The 24,096-nt window shown below is 45.9% G+C and overlaps 1 protein-coding gene across 4 annotated transcripts in view; it reads left to right on the top strand.

The window, feature by feature from the left end:
* Nucleotides 1-3,824: 3,824 nt before the first annotated feature.
* BLACAT1 (BLACAT1 overlapping LEMD1 locus) overlaps nucleotides 3,825-24,096 on the top strand; it is a 66,840-nt gene continuing 46,568 nt past the window's right edge. The window contains exon 1 of one of the 4 annotated variants that reach the window (XM_088479661.1): nucleotides 3,825-3,969. The gene's annotated coding sequence lies outside the window, so the exon portion shown is untranslated. Of the gene's footprint in view, nucleotides 3,970-23,613; nucleotides 23,877-24,096 lie in introns of those variants that run through there. The other 3 variants (XR_015879388.1, XR_015879387.1, XR_015879386.1) reach the window with 3 other exon arrangements.

Below are 24,096 nucleotides of genomic sequence, written 5' to 3'. Positions count from 1 at the left end.
TTTTCAAGGGAGAAAATCGTTTACTAAAATCGTTCATTAACTAAATCGTTGTGTATGTATACAGCTTAATGGAGCGTACACACGGTCAGATTTGTCAGACTTGTCAGATTTGTCAGATGAACGACTGAACGATTAAACGATTTGAACGATTTGGACGATTTGACCAAAGTTTTGAACGATTTGGACGATTTGAACGATTGAACGATTTTTAACTGCATTAAAATGAATGGAATCGTCCAAGTCTGACTGCAAACCCATCAGATGTCAGATATCGTTATCTGACAAACGGGAACGCGCATCGTTGATCGTCCATCGTTCAGGCATGTCAGATATGAACGATTTTTCATCAGATATGAACGACTGAACGATTTTTAAATCGTTATCGTCCATATCTGAAGAAAAAATCTGATCGTGTGTATGCACCATAACAGTTCTGATTTTAAGGATATCCATGCTTGACCACAGGTGACTTAATTAGTGCCTCAGCCAATTTGATTTAACCACCTGTACTCAACAAGAGATATCTCTAAAACCTGGACTGTTGGAGTGCCTTGAGGATCGCATTTGGGAACCTCTGGTTTATGCTAAACTAAATATGTCCACAAGGCTCTTTTTTACTCCTCTGCAGCTGGTTATCATTATAGGAGGGGGTGTTTCTATAACTGCGCAGTGTTTGAGTGACAGTTTGGCAGACCTGCTGTGCAGAAATAGTGTATGGATTGGTAGACCTATACACAGAAGCAGGGTCAGTGATATCATTGTAACTCTAATGACTACACACTAAGGTTTTAGAGTTGCATCATAATCCATTAGAACTGGGTAATATTTATCAATATGCATTGATAAATATGATTTTTTTATTTTGATTGCTGACGATAAAAAATAATTTATAGATACTCAGCGTCTTTGGCAATACTGGCCCTCAGCAGTATGGGCTAAGTTTCCAGTTCACCGTACCATTTGCAGGGCATATGTGTGACCTGGCTTGCAAAGTTGGGCCTTTTAAATAGGCTTCCACATGTAAAATCAAGGGGCATATGTATCAAGCTGATTTTTACATAAAATTATACAGAAACTGCAGTTTCTGCATAATTTTATGTATCGATCCTATGTACAAAAATCTCCGGTAAACTGCTAATTAGCACTGCAGATCGTAGGCCCCATTATTATCAATGGGGCCTACGATCTGACCCCTATGTACTAAACTCCAAAAAGCAAAGCTTTTCGGGGGTATAGCACCTGTAGTTTACACCATGCTCCAGGAGAAGGAGAGTGATCTTTTGATCTCTCCCCCACAGCCCCTGGCCAGCCCCAGAAGTTGACACTGTGGGCGGAATTCAATTGATTACGCGGTCCGGATCTCCCGTCTAAAGAGACAGGAGATCGCAGGCCGCTATTCAATTGATGCCGTTTTTCGCGCTGATCGCGGCCATAGAGGTCAGGTTTAGCCGCGTAAAGCAGCTAAACCCGACAAAAGTGCTGGGTGCGACCGAGAAGTGATGTTTGGGCGCCCAAACAGGTCGCTTTTCGCACATTTCAGCTCTCATCCCCCTGGGGCTGCGAGCTGAAATGTAGCGCTGGCAGCTGACCGCGCCCCGACAGGAGCAACAATTGAATAGCTCCGTCGGGCGCGATAGGGGCTGGAATCAATTGAATTCCGCCCTGTGAAAGACTTCTCCTAAATGCCTGGAGTTGGTCTGTTAATATTAATAATCGCAGTAGTACCACGATTATTAATACATAGACCCCATAATCTTATAACCAGTGATATCCCCTATTAATATATAAGGATAAGCCATGGGAACTTTGTTGTCTATTGATAAATAGGTCCCACTGTCCTAAAAAATAGATCTAGCTGTCTATAATCAGTTACACTGGAAAACCAGGTTAATGTTAAATAATGTATTTTACCTTTGTGCTTCAAATTTTAAAAATGAAATTTTGTCCTTAAACATGAAATGACATCTGCAAAATTAGTTGTTTATCTGTAGAGTGCTTTCAGTTCATTCAGAGTTTCCAGGATAATACACTTCGGAAATGTTCATGCTTAATAGCACTACTGTATTTTATTTTTACTGAATACTTAGTAGTATTATCAATGTTAAGCCTTAAATGGGGACTATTTACCAATGGTGGCAGAGGGCTGGCGCTAACTATCATATTGTATCGTCTATGGGAAAGGTGGCGAGTGGCAGAAAATGAGGCACCACAAGAGACATCAACAATTTATCTTCTGCTAATCTACTATTAAATTGGGAGAGGTGCTGACATTGGGAGAGGTGCTGACTTCTCCCCCAGTATATCAACAATTCATAAATAGACCCTGGCACCTGCGTGTTTGATTACTGAAGGCTTTTGTAACATCTCATGATATGTTTCTGTGTTGTTCTGTAGTGCACTGGGGTACTACATAACACTGGGGATTGTCACAATATATGTGAGATGTACTGCACTGTATCAGCAATCAGAAAGTGCTATGACAAGGACAGCCTGCGGTGATCCATCAGATAATAGGTTCCTGGGAATAAGTTAGTTATACACACTGTAATGCTTAGTGAGATGTACAGACACATGGGGTTAAGGATTTCATTATTGAGCAGATTGGATGAATTATATGTGTGTGCCCCTAAATGTGGCTTTCTGTGAAATGCTCTGCAGCACATCCATGCAGGGAGTGTGATAGGGAAATAACCTGTACAGAGACCAGTGCTGAATGGGTTAGTAGTAGCATCTTCCTGAGGCTTTTCCACTGGGATGTATTGTGACTGTTCACCCTCCCTCACTCCCCCATCTCCTATTACCTCCACTGCCCCCTCAATCCCTGTTTGTGCAAAATAAATCCCACTTGCTCTTCACCTGCCTCCTTGCTGCCCCCTTACTTATCTTCCCCATTACCTACCACTGGTTATTTCCACTGCTCTGACCATCCCCTTTCTGCTCTTCATCCTCTGTATGTGGGATCCCGGAGCTGTGACATGAAGCTGGAGATCTGCAGAGAACACTGAGAAGGTAGGTATCTCCGGATCTGTGGGTTAAGTGTGTATATTAAAGCTGTATGAATATGTGAAAGCATGCCTATGTGTATTTGTATGTCTAGGAAATCTGTGTACCTGAGTGTCTGTTTATAGTATACATGTGTGTTTGTTTTCTTATACATTTATCAGTACAGCAGTAAACAATTTATGTACATGGTTTAGCTGTGTACTAGTGCATGTGCCTACTTGTATATTTATTAAATTATTAGTATACCTGGCTGTTTCATATGTTTACACTTTGTGTTTAATTAGCAGGGCCTTAGATATTTTTTAATCTGTACTCTTAGTTACCTGTTATTTCTATTAGATTGTTATAGTATTTTATGAGGTACGTTGTTGTAATGCTGTGTCTCACTACGCAATACTGTGTTAATACTTATGTATAAAATAGGTGGATGTTTATTTAACTGTGTAGAAGTGTATGAGTCTTTGCCCAATAAAAACCTAAGAAGATTCCCTAGTAGCAGGAGTCGCCTCTGATTGCCACAACAAACCCACATTGTGTGAAGTAGCGTAAATTCCTTCCCTCATACACACCTCACTGCTCAGCCTCTCACTCCTGTACTGCACCACCTACAAATAATCACTGTTGTTTCCATCTCAAAAATAAGACAGCCTTCCCCCATGATCCAATTTGCAGGAGCAACTGTATGATGTGAGCTGTTTAGCCAATTTTTTTGTAGGAATGTGTTTGATAAGTCACCAAAATGTTTCTTGGAGGTACTTGTGACATGTTTTTGTGATCATTTTATGCTCCCACCTTATCTAGCCTGTCCTTTACAGCCCCTCCTTTTAAAACAGGGGGGACCTCTGTGTTTGTAAGAGCGGCTCAGGCGGAGGAGAGCACAGCACAACATATTCTGCAGCCAGCAAGAGAGGGACAAAGAGAGAGGGGGACAGAGACAGAGCTGGCACAGCTTGAATACAGAACACTGTAAGTATCATATTTAAGACATCATTTCACTGGGAGGAAGAGATGGGGAGGGAATCATGAGTAAAGAAGATAGTAACAGCTGCTATGATCCATTGAGAAAGGACAATTGCCAGAGTTCTCACTGTATTGTTGGATCTTGTGGCAGTGAAAGGGTGAAGCAGTAGCTCTCAGTGTGAAATGCGCAGACCATCCTGCCGTCTCTTAACAGAGGGGAAACACAAATGGAGGGAGACAGAAATGGAGGGACAAGGTAGCGAGTGAGGTCAAAAGATGTAGAAGGTGTTTGTATGTTTAAAAAAAAAAACTAGGGATGTGCTGGGACAGGGGGAGAGGTAATGATAGGGCAGCAAGAAAGCACTCTGTAGGTTACACGGTTCTGTATTTGTTTTGTAGAGCACAGTGGCCAATAAACAAATCTGATTTATCTGTAGTGTCCATGGGTTTCCCCAATCACAGGGATCAACAACTGAAACTAAGTGATTTATTTGAGCAATACATTGTATACCTGGCAGCCAAAAGCTTTGCAGCAAAACAGTTTATTTTTGCTGAGTTTGAATATATATATATATATATATATATATATATATATTAATAAGACTGGATAGGACAGCAAATACTCAATGGACAGCAATGCTTCCGACACTTGACATCTACAGTAGATGCTTGGTAAGAGTTAGGGATAATCCAAATGTGACTGAAAGGCCAATGTATTCATGGTCAGAGAGGGAGCGGGGAAATGAAGCCATAGGGCATGAGAGAGAAGGGGGTGCCGCTTGGGACATAGGATCTTGAATGAAAGCCTTGATACCTGAAAAATAGATGGTACAGTAATTGTATGGATAGCTTACACATGCTCAGGAGATGCAGATCATATCCATAAAATCTTTTTCCTTCTATATGATCGAAGGGGTAATATGTACAGGTAGAGCCGGACAAGTGATACGATCAGCCACCTGTCACAGAGCCCAATAATGTTGCTTTCTATACCTAGCCAAGCCACCTTCATGGAGGTGCAAGCCAGTGAGCAATTAGTTTAATATTCTTGAATTAGACAAGAAACTGATTTCTCTATTTGTCTGCATATTCTAACTAGATGCCCCCAGTCACACAATATGAGGTTGACAGGAAGGTTGAGTGCCACAAAAATACAACAGAGGACTACAACCAATCTATAAGCCACCACTGACTTGTCCTACTTAATTATGTCATAATGCATAACATTGATAATACTGTATATGAGATACTTTTTTAATTACTGCATTATCAATCCAAGATATATCACAGTCAGATAGAAAAATGTTGATGATAATAATGCAGGGACAGGAAAACATACAGCTTCAGGAATAACTCAAAAGTATACAAATCACATAATTAAGAAACTTACTTCCAAAATTTGTGTGTGACAAAGACCTGTGTAAAACCATCCCACCAGAGCAGCACCTGTCAGCAGGTACCAAACACATTTTGCCTGGAAACCACACTTGCCAACTTTTTTCCTGGGCCCCTAGGGAGATGTAGGAGAAGATGGTGGAGGGTTCTTGGTGTTGTGAACCACATGACTTCACAATCACAATCCACCCCTTGCTGTACAATGTTTCCATTTGCTACACTGGAAGGGAGGGAGTGTAAATTACACAAATGGCCTTGTTAAGCCATTACTTCTGGGTAATGCATAGGCAAATGCAAGGGGGGGGGCTTCCAGTTCTCTGGAAACCCCCTTCCCTGGCCAGCAGCCTAAATCATGACCACAATATTATTAGTCTATAGTACAATTTTACTAGCGCTATGGACACAACATTCAGTCTAAGGAATGGAAGGAAGCTGCTGCTTAGGGATGTAGTCATGAGACCGACGGTCTCAATCCAGACGCTGGAATCCTGACAAGGCAGTTAACATAGGCGTCGAAATACCTATGCCTATCTTAATCCCGACGTGTGCCTAAACTAAGGTAAACCGGGGTGCCCTTATTGTTAGCCGCGGGGGGGTGGGTTAGGTTTAGGTAAGTAAGCAGGGTTAGCGTAAGGTTTTTTGGGGGGGAGGTTAGGGTTAGGCACCCCTGGGGGGGGGTTAGGGTTAGGCACTAAGGGGGGAGGGTTAGGTTTAGGCACAAAGAGGGGAAACTTAGATTTAGGTACTAATGGGGAGGGTTAGGCTACAAGAAGGGAGGGTTAGGGGGAGAGAGGGGGAGGGTAAGTATACTTACCCGACCCCTGTCGGGATGCCATCCATCGGAATGTTGCTGTCAGTATTGTGACAGGAGGCATCCCGACAGCCGGCATTCTGCTGCTTATGCCTAGTTGCAGCAGTTTTTCCTACAAATTCTGTGGTGTGTGTGGATTTGAGCGCTCAGGCAGTGCACTGGACCAGAGGCACCTGAGAGCAGCTGCCAGCAAGAAGAGACAGGCATCTTAACATGAGCTGGGAGTATTTGTGCTTTACCTTGTCCTGATCACTTGGTGTTTATAATAAATACTGTATTATACACTGTATCCAGTATATAAGGAGACCAGTGTGTACATCTATGTCTAGGGTCAGTGCTAGGTTCTTTTGCAACTCCCCCAGTCTCTCCAATGCTCCTCATAGCAGGGTACTTATATTGTGGAATGGTGCCTACAGTCGAAAAAAAACCACTCAGCTCAGACGGGTTATTCCTACTGCCACATGTAATAGCTTATTGTGATCTGTGACCTTGTATAGGTCTGATGTATTACATACGAGCAGGGCCTCTACCCTCTTGTGCTTCTCCTTACTTTGCTTTCACCTACTTCTTACCCCCCACCATGGCACCTAACACTTGGTTGCTTGCGCTCTGTTGCATATCTAGGTGTTATGGTCACTTATGTATCAATGTATATTATCCATGTCCTTGTCCTATTTTTTCCTGTAAGTCCATTGTCAAATTTTCTACTTCAGGGTCCATAGGGTATCCACAGGATACCTTGGGGTATAGGTGTGACGTCAGTCGCAGGGCACCAAAGAGTTAAGCTTTCAGCCTCCCAGGATGCACTAGGTCCCCCTCCTATACCCCGCCCCCAGGCCAAGGCACCTCAGTTTAGTTTGGTGCCCGGCCGGAGTCGGGTGCACCTGTTGGAGTGGGGGCTAGAAGAGCCCCTGAAGCTTTTTCTTCATGCAGCTGTGGCTGCACATCTGGATGAACAGCATGGACAGTCAGTCCTGACGTCCATGCTGTCTTCCCTACACCCCGCCGGTACCAGAACGCCGGTACTGATCCGGGGATGCTGGTGGGCGTCTGGGGTCACAGCTAGCGGTGACCCCAGATGCTCCGGACCATGGCCGGATTCAAGGGGGACAGAGGTAAGCAGCGGGGTCCCGCGGTGGGTCCCCGCTGATCACATGGTCCTAAGTCCCCAGGCAGGGGGCTCCCTGGGGACTGGCTGCAGCGTGGAGCCAGGCGACCAACCTGCGCTTCCACTACCCCCTGGGACAGCGGACCGCAGCAGAGCGGTAGCGCTGCGGCGTCCCAGGGGTTAAATGCATGCCAGGGGAGCGCGCCTTCCCTGTCTCACAGCCGGCGCCTCCCCCGCTGCACACAGCCCTCTCTGCACTGTGCTGACTGGTCCTGTGTCAGCGCTCCTCCCCCAGGCCAGCTTCTCTCTGCTCCTCGGCGGCCATCTTCTCTGCAACGCATGGTGAACGCTGCTGGAAGTCTGGAAGGAAGCATCGTGGTCTGGGTCCCCCCGCATACCTCTCCTCCGCTGTGGCTCAGGTCTGTGTATGCAGCGCTGTGTCCTACCAGGCCCTGTGTCTGTGTAGTTGAGTGATCAGCGCTGTTAGTGCAGGAATTGTTATTTCTCTGCATTGTATGTGACTGTGCTAGCGCTGCCTGTAACTATTCTTCACTAAACTGTCAGCTTTATTACTGTCCCTGTTCTTTCTGCTAAAGCCCTTGCGGTGCGGTGCTGCAGGGTGGTCTCTCGCCTATTTAATACTTAATTGGTGAGAGAGGTCACATACGTGGTGCCATCATGTCTGAAAGTGATTTTCCCCTCCGGCTACAGTGTACCACGTGCAAAGTACCGTTAGCGGAGGGGGAGGGTAGCGCGGAGGGCCTTTGCCGGCAGTGTTGTCCATGGCGCGGCCTATTACGGTTACAGCACCGGTACAGGAGCCGCCCTGGGCTTGTTTCGCTCAGGCGTTAACAGCTTTAGTGGGCCAGTTAGCTCCGCAGCCCGCGTTTACTCCGATGGGTTTGTCCCAGCAGTCTGTGGTGTCGTCACCCATGCAGGGGTTCCCACGACAATTGGTGGTACCCCACAGTCTCCCTATTTCCCCGCTCCCGGGTTCTCAGGAGCCAGCGTGGGTTAACTCCCTGACGAGTTCTTTACAGCACTTGTCGGATGTATTGCAAGGGGAGTCTGTGATGCGGCCTCATAAAAGGCCGGTGGCGTCTCTGTCCGCTCCTTATGAGGATGACGAAGGGACGTCTGATGATGGGGAGATTCTGGATCCTTACGATCAGGAACCTTTCCATACTAAGGACGCTGATGCTAAGTCCAAAGTATATATTCCTGGACTTATTCGGGCGGTCCGCACAGCCTTGGTGATTGAGGACGAAGTTCCCCCAGCGGCTAAATCTAAGTATGCCTTTTTCAAAGATGTGAAGGGCGATGCCACAGTCTTTCCTCTTTCGGGTCAGTTGGTGGACCATTTAGAGGAGGCGTGGAAACAACCTGGCAAAAGATACCAGCCGCAGAGACGCCTGGCGGTGGCTTATCCGTTCGCGGATAATTATTTTGCTAAGTGTGAATCCCCTCCACAGGTGGATTCTCACGTGACCCGTCTTGTCCGTAGTGCCACATTGCCGATGCCATCCATGTCCTCCCTTAAGGATGCTACGGACCGCAAGGTAGAAATCTGCCTGAAGTCCGCTTATTCCCTTGCAGGGGGGGCAGCACGGCCGGCTATGGCCATTTGCTGGGTTGCCAGAGCGATGGAGCGCTGGGCGGATTCATTAGAGGCTTCTTTTGAATCCGACTGTCCGGCCGAACAAGCGGAGTTGATTGGCAATCTCCGTGATTCGGCCACCTACATCAACGAGGCGGCTCTAGACATTAGTACTCTGGTGTCTAGAATTTCTTCAGCAGCGGTAGCTGCTCGTCGCACCTTGTGGCTGCGATCCTGGAAGGCGGACGCAGATCCAAGAAAGGTCTGGAAGCGTTGCCGTTTACCGGAGAAGTTCTCTTCGGTCCGGATCTGGATAAGATTGTGGCCACGCTGGCGGCAGCCAAATCTGCTTGTCTCCCGTCGGCCGCTGCTCCTTCTGGTTCTGGACCATCGTCCTTTCGGTCATCTAGGGCCCAGGGCAGGCCCAAACCACAGTCGTTTCCTCGACAGGCTGGCCCTAAGAAATCGGGCAAGCCCCGGAAACAGGCATGGAGTACCAGACGTCCGGCCCCCAAGCCAGATGACAAGCCTGCGGCCTGACGGTCCGGGTCTCCCCTTGGGGGATCCCAGGGTGGGAGGCCGCCTGCTGCAGTTCTCCCGGTGTTGGTCGTTCACTACGACAGACACTTGGGTTCTGGAGGTGGTCTCTCACGGGTACGCCCTCTCCTTCCGGCACAGACCCCCGGCTCGATTCTTCACCACGGGTCTACCATCAGACCGGAACAAGGCTACGGAGCTGCGGAAGGTATTGCACACTATGCTCCAGGCTGGAGTTATAGTGCCTGTTCCATTCTCCCAGAGGGGCCAGGGTTTCTATTCAAATCTATTTTTGGTACAGAAACCCAATGGGTCATATCGTCCGATTCTCAACCTCAAAGCACTCAACAAGTCTTTGCGGGTCCCGAAGTTTCGGATGGAGACCCTACGGTCCATCATTCTGGCGCTGGAACCTGGGGACTACATGGTGTCATTGGACATACAGGACGCTATGGCGGTCATGGCGGCTTCTCTGCGGCTGCAAGGAGTCCGCATGTTGCCGTACTTGGACGACCTGTTATTGGTGGCAGGATCTCCAGAGCTCCTGTTACACCACTTGGACCTGACCATTGCACTGCTGCAACGGCACGGCTGGCTAATTAACTGGCAGAAGTCCACTCTAATCCCGTCTCGGAGGATTCTGCATCTTGGAGCCTTATTGGACTCGGGACAGCAAAGGATCTTCGTGACGGAGGACAAGATCTCTGCTTTACAGTCAAGGGTGCGCAGTTGTCTGCACAGCCGCCGGGTGTCCTTACACTCGGCGATGAGGTTACTGGGCTCCATGGTGTCGGTGTTCGACATGGTGGAATACGCCCAGTTTCACTCTAGACCTCTGCAGCACCTGATCCTGTCCAAGTGGAACGGGCTGCCTCAGTCTCTGAAGTTCCAGACGATTGTGCTCACCCCGGAGGTTCGCCTGTCCCTTGCGTGGTGGTTAAAGATGACCCACCTCAACAAGGGACGTCCGTTCTGGGTTCCAAATTGGGTCCTGTTGACAACGGACGCCAGTCTTCGGGGCTGGGGAGCAGTTTCGGGTCCACACTTGTTCCAGGGCAGGTGGACACCGACAGAAGCGGAGCTTCCAATAAATATCTTGGAACTCCGTGCGGTCTTCAATGCTCTCCTGCAGGCACAGCGGTTTCTCCAGGGTCACCCGGTGCAGGTCCAGTCGGACAATGCTACCACCGTGGCCTACATAAACAGGCAAGGAGGAACTCGCAGTCGGGCGGCTCTCGTAGAGGTCTCTCGGATCCTGGTTTGGGCGGAGCGCAATCTTCCGGCCATATCAGCGGTCTTCATCCCGGGAGTGCTAAATTGGGAGGCGGACTTTCTAAGTCGCCAGGACGTTCATCCAGGGGAATGGTCCCTGCACCCGGACGTTTTTCAACTACTGGTGGACAGGTGGGGTCTTCCAGAAATCGACCTCATGGCGTCCCGGCACAACAACAAGTTGCCGGTGTACGGGTCTCGCACAAGAGACGAAGGGGCGTCTCTGGTGGATGCTCTGTCCGTCCGGTGGACGTTCAGGTTCGCATACCTGTTCCCTCCGGTCTCCCTTCTTCCACGGGTAATCCGGAAATTCAAACAGGAAGGAGGGACGCTCCTGTTGATAGCTCCCGCGTGGCCCAGACGGCACTGGTTCTCAGACCTTCAGGGTCTGTCCGTGGACAGTCCTCTGCGGTTGCCGCTACGACCGGACCTTCTGTCTCAGGGTCCTTGTCTTCACCCGGACCTGACTCGGCTGTCTTTGGCGGCGTGGCTGTTGAGACGGCCATGCTGAGGTCCTGGGGGTTTGCCAGCTCTATGCTGTGTACCATGTTACGAGCTCGGAAACCGTCTTCCGCGAGGATATACCATCGCGTGTGGCATACGTTCTTCCAGTGGTGTCGACCGAGAGGTTATGCACCGCGGGAGTTTCGTCTGTCTCGGATTCTCGCCTTCCTGCAAGCGGGACTAGATCATGGGCTTCGCCTTGCTTCTTTGGAGGTACAGGTTTCGGCCCTATCTGTCTGGTTTCACCGTAGGATTGCTACAATCCCGGATGTGCGCACCTTTATGCAAGGTGTTCTCCGTATTCAGCCGCCCTTTGTTCCACCTGTGGCGCCTTGGGATTTGGCTGTGGTCCTGAGGACTCTCCAAGGACCGCCGTTTGAACCACTGGGCTCAGTGGATATTAAATGGCTAACAGCTAAGACTGTTTTCCTTCTGGCCGTTGCTTCAGCCAGACGTGTTTCTGAGTTAGGGGCTCTTTCTTGTAGACCCCCTTTCTTGGTTTTTTCATGGGAACAGGGCAGTGCTCCGCACTCGGCCCGAGTTTCTCCCCAAAGTTGTTTCCCAGTTTCAGGTTAACAAGGAAATAGTTGTTCCGGCCTTTAACTCACCGGGTCTTTCCGTGGGTGAGGCCTCTTTGGATGTTGTGCGGGCCTTAAGGACTTATGTGGACCGCACTTCTTTGTTTAGGAAGTCGGACGCTTTGTTGTCCTCTATGGCTTCTGTAAAAAGGGTTGGCCTGCTTCAAAGCAAACTTTGGCAGCCTGGATCCGTATGGCTATTTCTGAAGCTTATCTTCATGAAGGCCTACCGGTCCCTCCTTCTCTGAAGGCTCATTCCACTAGGTCTGTGGGTCCTTCGTGGGCAGCTTGACGTGGTGCCTCGGCAGTTCAGATCTGCAAGGCTGCTACGTGGTCTTCTGTCCATACCTTCGTGAGGTATTACAGGTTTGACACCTTCGCCTCTCAGGATGCTTCCTTCGGGCGGCGGATTCTCCTTTCTGCACAGGAGCGTCCCCACCCTTAAAGGATACTGCTTTGGGACATCCCCAAGGTATCCTGTGGATACCCTATGGACCCTGAAGTAGAAAATATGAGATATGGTAAGAACTTACCCTTGTTATCTCTATTTCTACGAAGTCCATAGGGTTCCACAGGACTCCCGCCCTGTCGCACCTGTGCTGCAGATGGGCTTTGCTCTGGTCACCGGTTTTCCGTCTCCCTCTGGTGAGAATGTGATTCTTGTATGTGTCCAGATCTTTGTTCTCTCTCTTCCTTCTCCTCCTCCGGCCTATGGCTTGGTAACTAACTGAGGTGCCTTGGCCTGGGGGCGGGGTATAGGAGGGGGACCTAGTGCATCCTGGGAGGCTGAAAGCTTAACTCTTTGGTGCCCTGCGACTGACGTCACACCTATACCCCAAGGTATCCTGTGGAACCCTATGGACTTCGTAGAAATAGAGATAACAAGGGTAAGTTCTTACCATATCTCATATTATTTGTTTATGTACTTTGTAAGGCGCTGCGGAACACTTGTGGCGCCATATAAATAAACGATAATAATAATAATAATACAGTATTGTGCACTTTGTATGAGGCAGACTATAGCTTGTAATGTGCTAATTATTCACTCTTCATGGGCTGTGCACACGTACTCTAAAATCGTACATTTGGAAACTCCCCTCTAGAAATCCTGCGTTTGCCCCTGTAGTGGGCAGATGTGGGTAGCTGGCTTACCCAGACATTCTGTGAGAATTGGCAAGTATGAGCTTAAGAGCAAAGAAGTCACTCGCCATGACATGACACCTTCCCAATATATTTTGCACTTAAGCAGAGTTGCTGCATGTTTCTAAATTCTCTCTCTCTCTCTCTATATATATATATATATATATATATATATATATATAAATATATTAAAATGATCTAAGTAAGGATTATTGAGTTTTCATTCTTACAGATAATTTTCAGAGAGCCTAGAAATCTATATAATCTAAGGTTATAAACTGCAGATGAATGAAAATGATATATTGTATTACACAAGAGGTATTTACTGAGACTCTGAAGAAAGATTCCCCGTCACACGCTAGTATTGAATTACCTCTGTGCAGGCGGGAAAAGATATGAGTTGGCATAAAATTACCTTTTTCTTATTACATTGTCTCTGATATCTATAAATAAAATGTAAACTTTTGACAATAATTGCTCAAAACATCAGACTGCAGATAATTGTTTTGCAAAATGTAACTTTTCTTGTTTTATTTAAACCAAAATCTCATTGTCATAAACTAAGACCCTCATTACATAACAGTGCTTAATGGTTACCCTTATACACTGATCAGCTTTAAAATTATAACCACTAACTTGTGAAGTGAATAAAATTGATTATCTATTTACAATGGCACCGTCAAGGAGTGTATCTACAGATGTGACCTCATACACTGTGGTTTCAGTCGCGCCAAGCAGCTCCTCTCGGGACACCCATTACCAGATTTCTTGGCTGCATGAAGTTTCTTTATCACTCAAAATGTGCATCTTATTCGTATAAATAATATAACTGGAAGCAACACAACATTTTACATCTGTGTGCGAAGTCTGAATTTGTAGCGGCTGTGGCTTTTTCTCACACCAAGTTCCATTGTGCTTTATCTGAGACTCTGTATATGTTTGAAACTAATTCCTGTGTATCGCAGCCCAGTATCTCTGGAACACTGTGAGTAGCGTTTTACTGCATCTGTGATGTGAATAAGAGGCCATTTTTTTTAAAAAGACGGTACGCAACAACTCTTGGAGCGGCTCAGACACGCCAGGCATCTCACGCCGTATGGCATACAGAGGCTAGGTCAGTGACTGAATGGAGTATGAACGGTCTACAGGGCAATGTAATAACAGAGGTCCACAATTGGGTGTGGCCAAATACTGGAGGGTGTGTGTGTGTGTATATATATATATAGCTGCATACTGTGTGTATATACAGTATATATATATATATATATATATATACTGTGTATATGTAGATATTGTATGTGTGTATGTTTATATGTATGTATATATATATATATATATATATATACAGTCAGGTTCATAAATATTGGGACATTGACAGAATTGTCATATTTTGGCCTCTATTCACCACCACAATGGCTTTGAAATGAAACAAACAAGATGTGCTTTAACTGCAGACTTTCAGATTTAATTTGAGGGTAATTACATCCAAATCGGGTGAACGGTGTAGGAATTACAACGGTTTCTATATGTGCCTCCCACTTTTTAAGGGGCCAAAAGTAATGGGACAAACTAAACAATAGTAAACCTAACTTTCACTTTTTAATACTTTGTTGCAAATCCTTTGCAGGCAATTACAGCCTGAAGTCTGGAACGCATAGACATCACCAGATGCTGGGTTTCATCCCTGGTGATGCTCTGCCAGGCCTCTACTGCAAATGTCTTCAGTTCCTGCTTGTTCTTGGGGCATTTTCCCTTCAGTTTTGTCTTCATCAAGTGAAATGCATGCTCAATCGGATTCAGGTCAGGGGATTGACTTGGCCATTGCATAACATTCCACTTTTTAGCCTTAAAAAACTCCTTGGTTGCTTATGCAGTATGCTTCGGGTCATTGTCCATCTGCACTGTGAAGCGCCGTCCAATGAGTTCTGAAGTATTTGACTGAATATGAGCATATAATATTGCCCGAAACACTTCAGAATTCAATCTGCTGCTTTTGTCAGCAGTCACATCATCAATAAATACAAGGGAACCAGTTCCATTGGCAGCCATACATGCCCACGCCATGATACTACCACCACCATGCTTCACTGATGAGGTGGTATGTTTTGGATCATGAGCAGTTCCTTTCCTTCTCTTCTCTTCCCATCACTCTGGTACAAGTTGATCTTTGTCTCATCTGTCCATAGGATGTTGTTCCAGAACTGTAATGGCTTTTTTAGATGTTGTTTGGCAAACTCTAATCTGGTCTTCCTGTTTTTGTGGCTCACCAATGGTTTTATCTTGTGGTGAACCCTCTATATTCACTCTTGTGAAGTCTTCTCTTGATTGTTGACTTTGACACATATACATCTACCTCCTGTAGAGTGTTCTTGATTTGGCCAACTGTTGTGAAGGGGTTTTTCTTCACCAGGGAAATAATTCTTTTGTCATCCACCACAGTTGTTTTCCGTGGTCTTCGGGGTCTTTTGTTGTTGCTGAGCTCTCCGGTGCTTTCTTTCTTTTTAAGAATGTTCCAAACAGTTGATTTGGCCACACCTAATGTTTTTGCTATCTCTCTGATGGGTTTGTTTTGATTTTTCAGTCTAATGATGGCTTGCTTCACTGATAGTGACAGCTCTTTGGCTCTCATATTGAGAGTTGATAGCAACTGATTCCAAATGCAAATGTCACACCTAGAATCAACTCCAGGCCTTTTACCTGCTTAATTGATAATGAAATAATGAGGGAATAGCTCACACCTGTCCATGAAATAGCTTTTGAGTTGATAGTCCCATTACTTTTGGTCCCTTAAAAAGTGGGAGGCACATATTGAAACTGTTGTAATTCCTACACCATTCACCCGATTTGGACGTAATTACCCTCAAATTAAATCTGGAAGTCTGCAGTTAAAGCACATCTTGTTTGTTTCATTTCAAAACCATTGTGGTGGTGAATAGAGGCCAAAATCTTAAAATTCTGTCAATGTCCCAATATTTATGGACCTGACTGTATATATATATTTATATATATATATATATATATATATATATATACACACACACAAGGGCAGATTGAAAAGTAATGAGACTAATTCAGATGACTCCACAGGACCTGAATATTTTTCATTTCAAAGTAGCGTCCTTCACATTCAATAAAAAATTTTTGCAGCATTTCAACGATTCAAAGACGTGCAGTAGTCTGTTTTGTGACATCACTTTTAATGTTGCAGCTGTGGCATTTTTCACTTCATTATCTGTTGAGAACTTCTTTCCGCGCAGATGTTTTTTCAGGGTTGGGAATGGCCAGAAATTACAAGGCGCCAAGTCTGGGCTATTTGGAGGGTGTTCCAGTGCTGTCCCATTAATTTCAGTCAGTGCTGCCAATGCCGCCAGTCCTCAGGATCCGACGGCTAGACTCCAGCTGATATGAGTGATGGTGGGCAGTGCACTTAAGCTCCGTCCCCACCTCCTTTAAGTTTGCAATGGCTAAAAACAGTGATGGCGTCTGCTGATCTCTGCTACTGAATTCTGTAATCATTTGGAGCTATTTATGCTCTGCCCCTTTGTGGTAGTGGGCGAATCTCTGAATCATAAGGGGCCCACCGATTATTTACCCAGCTTCCTGCTGGACCAGGACACATCTGTACTTGGCAGCAATTGAACAGTCAGTTTTTGAAGTTAATGTGTGGAAATCAGGAATGGGCAAGTGTAAGGATCTGAGCGATTTTGACAAGGGCCAAATTGTGATGGTTAGACGACTGGGTGAGAGCATCTTCACAACGGCAGGCCTTCCCGGTATGCAGTGATTAGTAACTACCAAAAGTGGTCCTAGGAAAGACAACCAGTGAACCGGCGACAGCATCATGGGCACCCAAGGTTCATTGATACATGCGGGGAGAAGAACTACTGTAGCACAAACTGCTGAAAAAGTTAATTCTGGCTATGATAGACAGGTGTCAGAACACACAGTGCATCTAGCTTGCTGTGTATGGAGCTGTTTAGCTGCAGACTTGTCAGCATGCACATACTGACCTCTGTCCACTGCTGAAAACCCCCACAATGGGCACATGAGCGTCAAAACTAGACCATGGTGCAATGAAAAAAAGATGACCTAGTCCTAGTTTGATGAATTACGTTTTATTTTACATCATCTGGACGGCTAGGTGCGTAGTTTACCTGGAGAAGAGATGGCACCAGGATGCACTATGAGAAGAAGGCAAGGTAGTGTGATGCTCTGGGCAATAGTCTGCTGGGAAACCTTGGGTGCTGGCATTCATGTGTCAACAATCAATTGTGCATTTTGTAAAAAAAATTGGCAATGTATTTGTTTCTCTAATCGCCTATGCCAACCAAAAAATTATCAGAATTGGCGAATTAGGATTGCCAATCAACCATGTATCAGAGAATCGTTAAATCGTGAGACCGCAGAATCATTCATTGTGATTGTTGGTGTATGGGCTGCATTACTTTGACACGTACCACCTACCTAAACATTGTTGCAGTACATCCCTTCATGGTAAAGGTATTCCCTAATGGCAGTGGCCTCTTTCAGCAGGATAATGCCACACTGCAAAAATTGTTCAGGAATGGTTTGAGGAAAATGACAAAGAGTTCAAGGTGTTGACTTGGCCTCTAAATTCCCCAGATCTCAATCCGATCGAGCATCTGTGGGATGTGCTGCAAAAACATGTCCGAGCCATGGAGGTTGCACCTCGCACCTTACGGGACTTAAACGATCTGCTGGTAACATCTTTGTGCCAGATACTATAGATTACCTTCAGAAGACTTATGGAGTCCATGCCTCAATGGGTTAGAGCTGTTTTGGTGTTACGAGGGGGAACTGCACACTAAAAAAGTGAGGAATAAATGGGAGAAATTATTAACTATGGACAGATTGAAGAACATGTTAGCAGGGAAAGTGCGGGGAAAAAGAGGAAGACAGAGAGCAGACAAATAATGAACTTCTCTCAAACCTCCAACCATTGCTCTATTAACCTCTCATATGCCAAAAATCTCAGTCCTTACATTCCTTAACCGCAAGATTCAGGAGCTCCTGATGCATACAGAGGCCATGACAGTGATAGGCACCCGTTGCTCAGCCTCTGCAAGCTGCTGCGTGACTGAGAGTGCACTCTCACACTCTCACTATCTGTCACTCAGTCTGGACTCGGAGAAGGAGCTCTGCCTCACACAGTCACCAGCGGCACTGCACTACAAAAACAGACCTAAAATCGGGACAAACTGTGCCCTTCAATTCCAGGACAATCCTGTAAAATACAGGATAGGTGGCAACCCTACCCATGCATGTCCAGTAAACATTTGCCCTTGTCTCAATAATGGACACGCAAAGGCCAATATGTGACCTCATTCCATCCATAAGAAAGACCTTGCAATTTCACTATGTCTTTCTTTCAATGTATGTCCTTTCTCATGATTGTCAAAGTGTTTTTTTTTAGCATGCGACAATAAGTCTTCCTTGGACAATGATCACATGTGGCCATGTATGAGGTCATTTTCTGGCTGTACTAATGCTCCCCTGTCTATTCATATACAGGAAAAGGTCCCCATACATCTGCAATGTATTGGACCAATTCTCTGATCCCCAGACCACGGGTCGGTACATAAGTGAAACGTGTAATTTCACTGATTTGCAGATGTCGACCAAAATATGAGTGGGATCAGCAAATTGGGGGTTTTCAGCATGAAGAATTTCACTGATTCCCCTACCGATCGGCGGTCATCGATGGCCTCCGTTTGGCATTTCCGACCAGTGGATCAGCGGTTCTGGTCCGATCGGAAAAATGGCAAGCAGATGTATGGGGCCATTAACTGACTAACTCACCATGTATGAGCAACTTTCGACTGTTTAAGGTCACAACTGCTTTTGTTTTGGTGTAGCTTTAGTCTAAGTATAAAACTATATGTTTTTTAGTACAGTATAAGAATAAAACTGAGATTTTCTCTTTAGGGTTCATATATATATATATAAAAAAAAATGCAGCTTATTCCGTTACCCCCTGTTTTTGGGGGTAACCGCAATTATTTTGTATCCCCAAATGTATGACAGAGGGAATGTATGATGTGGTCAAATCACTCCATGCACATCTCAGGGATGGGCTCCTTTCAGAGCCCCTGTCCCTGTGGGTGCTCGCAATACATTTGGCCGATATAATCGCACGGTGCAATGTGGTCATGGGCTCTAATATCACTCCCAGATCGCATTGCAAATGCGATCATTAATAAATAGGCCTCATAATTACATGATTGTAAGCACTAATTGGTCTCAGTTGGTCTGCGCATTCCTCCCACTGAATGAGTAATTACCTATCCTTCAACATGACCCCTTCCACCCAGTACAAATTGCTTTCCTCCTGGACTTCCAACCTAACTAATGATTGCAGACACCTGTGTTGAACTAATTAATAGATGAGACAGGTGTTTCAGCACAGGTGTCTGCATTCATCAATTAAGAAGGTAGTCCAGGAACAGAGTTATTTGTACCGGATGGAAGGGGTCATGTTGGAGGGTCTGTAATTACCTTGAAAGGGAAAAATTATCAGTTTACCATATATATGACATTTAATTAATATTAGAAATTGAAAACAAAATATAAATCACACTTTGACTCATTGGGGTATATTTACTAAAGTACAGGTTTTTAGAAGTGGAGATGTTGCCCATAGCAACTGTGACCGGAACGTCTTTCGTCTAGGCTGGCCCTGGTCACGGGTTAGCATTTTCGGACTCCCACTCACCGTCAGTGACCGCCTGTCACTGACTCCGCCCACTGCGCCGTGGGCGTTTACTGAAGCTGCCACCACCAAGCTCCTTTCAGCTGCGCTTGGAACCGCTTTTAACATACAATCAGGCTCCTACCTCGGCACATGGAACCGCTTCTGCTGCGTATGCGTTTGACTAGCTGCAGCCACACCCTCTGATTGGTGTCGGCTAATTCCTCTTGATCCCTCGCAATGGACCAGGTCTGCACGGTAGCTTGGCAGAGGGCTTGAACTTGGAGACGCTGAGCTCTTACCCAGAACAGCCAGAGAACGGAATAGCGTTTGGCGCATTTCTGTTGGTTGCAGGGTACAGATGTAATCGAAGTAAGGGCAAAAAGGTGTTTATTGCTCAAAGTCTTAAAGAAGACTCATCCCTTCGGATTGAAGGGGAAGATCTGCATACAAGAAATCTTATCAATCAGCAATTCTTCTCCACAAAGGATTTTCAGATATGTACAACATACAGGGCTCACAGGCCCTCTTTTTATATAATTCTTACACACAATATCACAGGGGGGTAAATCTGCCCTGTGTTCCTCTATATAAATAACCACGTATTACATTTCAAAGGAGTCACCCTATTTCCTCCTTTCTAATCTACCACCCAAACTTAAACACAAACTGATTTATCGTACATTATAACTGTCTCCTAAAATGTTGATATAACATTTCAGAGGAAATGGTAAATGACATTCATCCTTCCCAATGGAAGTATCAATCAGTTTGGCATTTCCAACCTTGTGACATCAAAAGGGTCTTCTTAAGAACAACCAAATTGTCTTTATCAACCTTGCTGGCTATTGCCTTTTCAAAGGAAGTGCTGTAAATGAAAGGTTTAGCCATATGACACTATTCACACTGAAAACTTGCAGTCAAGCCTTTCTATTCATCAGACCTCCTGCTAGGGAATGACAATTAGCATCTAGTTTCTGCAGTCACAAGCTTGTCATGTCTTAAACAGGCATATTCAAGAAGTGCATTTTCTCTACAAAATATACATTTAAAATCATACATTTTAAATACCTTCACATTTCATGCCTGTGCACAGCATCAGGCTTTGCACCCTTCAGCACTGTAGCCCAGGACCTGCTATATACCATTTTAAATACGTTTTTATCTTTAAACACTCAATGTCTAGCGCAGAGTACACATTTACAATGGGCATCTGACGCCTTTTAACCTTTTAAAAATGGCGCCGCAGCACGGGTGTTAACCCCATCAGTGCCGCTGCCGCCATTATACACGTGGGGCCGGCCTCCGGCCACAGCAACCAATCAGATTCTACTTAATATTTATCTATCACCTTGTAGAAGATAATAGTTAGAATCTGATTGGTTGCTATGGGCAACATCTCCATTTCTAAAAACCGACACTTGAGTAAATATACCCCATAATATCACAGCATGCATGGCTTTCAAATTCTTATGATGTCTGCAGAACTTCGGAATCAGAATCCTAAAGCCGGATAGGTTGTAATGCCTATAGGAGTTTATAGCAAAGCCTGAGCTATATTTTTTTCACATTTGTTCTAGTAAACTCATTGTACACTTTAAAGGTCTCCCTTGCTTGGTTACCAAATGCTGTAGGTTTATATTAGAGATTAGCGGTTCGGATTCTGTGGAATTCGAACCGCTCCGAACATTGGGGATCCGAGTCCACCCGAACCCTGTTCGGGTGTTCACCGCCTGACTCGGATCCACAGCGGCAGCTGTGTGTTTGTCACAGCAGCCAATGAGAGTCACACAGACTCTCATTGGCTGCTACACGGAGGGAGCCGGCTGGAGCTCACACATGAGCTCCGTCTTCCGGCTCCCTCCGCAGTGTGTGACAGGCTCAGCAGAGCGGACGGGGAATCAAGAATCAGGTACGTTTTTTTTTGTTTGTTTTTTTACTTGTGAAAGTTGTGCAAGGGCCGGGGGCGCTACTGGGGGGGGTCTGCTACTGGGGGGGGCCTGCTACTGGGGGGGGCTATACTACTGTGGGGGTCTGCTACTGGGGGGGGCTATACTACTGGGGGGTTCTGCTACTGGGGGGGTCTGCTACTGGGGGGGGTCTGCTACTGGGGGTCCATACTACTGAGGGGCCTGCTACTGGGGGGGGCTATACTACTGGGGGGTCTGCTACTGGGCATCCATACTACTGAGGGGCCTGCTACTGGGGGGGGTCTGCTACTGGGGGGGCCATACTACTGAGGGGCCTGCTACTGGGGGGGCATACTACTGTGGGGGCATACTACTGGGGGGGGCTTACTACTACTGGGGGGGCCATACTACAGGGGGGCTACTACTGGGGCAGCCTACTACTGAGGGGGGCCTGCTACTGGGGCAGCCTACTACTGGGGGGGCCATACTACTGGGGGGGCTGCTAATGGGGGGCATACTACTGGGGGGGCTGCTAATGGGGGGCATACTACTGGGTGGCATGCTAATGGGGGGCATACTACTGGGGGGGCCTGCTAATGGGGGGCATACTACTGGGTGGCATGCTAATGGGGGGCATACTACTGGGGGCACTGCATAGGGGACCCTACTACTAAGGGGACTGCATAGGGGGCACCACTGCTGGGGGCATTGTGTAAGGGACACCGCTACTGTGGGCATTGTGTAAAAGGGGCACTACTGTGGGCATTGTGTAAAAGGGGCACTACTGTGTGTCGTAACATAAATAAGAGACACTACTTTATGGTGTAATGTGAATCAGGCCCTATGTGCGGTGTAATGTGAATAAGATTGTGCACTGTGACTCCTTGGGCCGTAGCCCAATATGTAAACAAGTACTGTGATTCTGCTGGCCGTACCCCACTGGGTGGGTGCACTACTTTTCATTTCTGCCACTGCTGTGTGGCAATGTGTCATAGATGTGCTTTATACTGTGGTGTCTGTGTCGTTGTGCCGCTGCTTTGTCGCTTAGTAACCAGTCAGCTCACTGCAACCTTTGGCCAATAATGTTGAAAACAATATTATAAGCTGTGATATGGTCTAAATTGACTGGAAATTAATGTTATTGAGGTTAATAATACTCTAGGAAGAAAAAAAAGACCAATTTATGTGATTTTAGGTTTTTTTGTCAATTTTTGTAAAAAAAATCCAAATCCAAATCCAAATCCAAAGCCAGTCACCGCAGTTTGGCAAATCCAAATCCAAATCCAAAGCCGGACGACGAATTAGAACCAAATCCAAATCCGGCAAAAATGGTCCGGCGCACATCCCTAGTTTATATATACATTTGTGTAGGCTTATAGAGCTTAATACAATGTCATTTCCAGCTTGTTGGCAATAACACAATTTAAGATTTATGAGTTTTTTTTTGGGGGGGGGGGGGGATTTTTGTATCAGAGACAGCTTGCTGGGATTTTATATCAGAACCAGTGTTGGATGTTCTAGCATTAGGAAGTCCCCTATTCTGGAGAACAGTGCATTGAAACGCAAGCTGAAAACGATTCCATTTCACTGGTCTAGTTTTGCAGTTAGGCAGGTCAGTGTAAGCAGAATGCTGACTGATGGGTTTGTGATCACTAGGGATCAGGTGGGGTACACACATGGAATTATTTTAAATCAAGTTCGAATGTATTATTATATTATAAGCTTCTAACTGCCAATTTTTAGCCAGCGCTCTAGTCCTGTTACAGTAACATTGTTGCTGACTTTAACTTTGTATTTAAAATATAATGTAAAAAAATGTTTAATCCACTAGTAAACAATTATTTTAATGCACATTGAATTGTGTGTTACTATTCAGTCTGTTCCATCCTTTTCTATTGTAAATGTATTTATTGGGCTTAAAAAATTATATATAAGAGGAAACTTTGTTTGCACCTGCAGAGTGGAGATTGAGTGTGAGTAGGGGATGAAAGCAGGTGCATAGTTTAGTAGCTGTACAGCGGTCTGATTAGGAGCTGTAGAGATGGGGCTCACATAATAGCCTGTTGCATTTTCTATTTCACAGACCAGAAACAGCTGAATGGTGCCTTTGTTAACTGGCTCCTTCAGGAATAGAGAAGGCAAAATACCTGACCCCCCTTCCCACTAGCCCTGCCTCCCTAACCCTCTACTCCCCCCTCCAATCTCACCCACTTCAAACCCCCCCCCCCATTCTCCCTCCTCCATACATCTGAAGTGTTCGTGCAGGCCTGAAGGGTCTCTTTCTGGGAGAATAGGACGAAGGAAAGAGCACACATATGAAATAAAAGTGAAAACAGATACGGAAAGAGAAAGGTGACTGCAAGAGAAACAATGTACTACTACAAAGTGATGCATGGGGAAAGCATGGGGTTTCAGTATAGCCTGATAAGGGAGGAAGGATGCAGAAACAGGTAAGGATGTGACGAGGGTGAGATTTCTTAACGCTGTTGGGATCTACTCCTCCGAGATGTGGGGCTGCCTTGAGAGGTGGGGAGGTCTCTGGCATAGAGCTAGGTGAGAGTTTTCCAGATTT

Source organism: Taudactylus pleione, unplaced genomic scaffold (genome assembly GCF_031769625.1).
Source record: "Taudactylus pleione unplaced genomic scaffold, aTauple2 ptg000242l, whole genome shotgun sequence".
NCBI lineage: Eukaryota > Metazoa > Chordata > Amphibia > Anura > Myobatrachidae > Taudactylus > Taudactylus pleione.
This window is presented reverse-complemented; position numbering and strand designations above follow the sequence as displayed.